The sequence below is a fragment of the Dichomitus squalens genome (assembly GCF_000275845.1).
Source record: "Dichomitus squalens LYAD-421 SS1 unplaced genomic scaffold DICSQscaffold_65, whole genome shotgun sequence".
Classification (NCBI taxonomy): Eukaryota; Fungi; Basidiomycota; class Agaricomycetes; order Polyporales; family Polyporaceae; genus Dichomitus; species Dichomitus squalens.
The window spans coordinates 114,573-115,071 of record NW_006766947.1 but is presented as its reverse complement, the minus strand read 5'-3'; positions in this window follow the sequence as shown (position 1 = coordinate 115,071).

Here is a 499-nt window from a genome sequence, read left to right as displayed (position 1 = left end):
GGTTTACACAGCTTGCCTAACACAGCCGTCACAAGATATGGAACGGCACAGCCGGTTACTGCAATAACCGAGGCTGTACTACTCATGTGGTACACACACAGCTTTGCTGTGTACGCACTGCTTCTCTGTGCGACTGTGCATCCTGGGAATGTACTGTATAGTACTACGTAGCCACAGATGTACGGTAGTATATATAGGGGATCTCTGTACCCCCAATCTACAGTTCAGTTCACTCGAACATCTCCTCTCATCGCTCTAACAAGCCTCTTACAACCAACAACCCTTCTAGGTGAGTTGCAGGCTATCCGCTGTCGTTGCCACCCGTGGGAGAGGCCTTCGCCCCCCGGGTTCAACAGTGTATGTGAGAGCGCACATATCTGGGGCCGGCAGTGGGGACGGATGCGCGTATGGTGGGGAAAACACAGACGTCCGAGGAAGAGTGCCTGGAAGATACATTTGAGATGCCTGCTGATAGAGTCGCGAAGGGGGGCGCGACGAC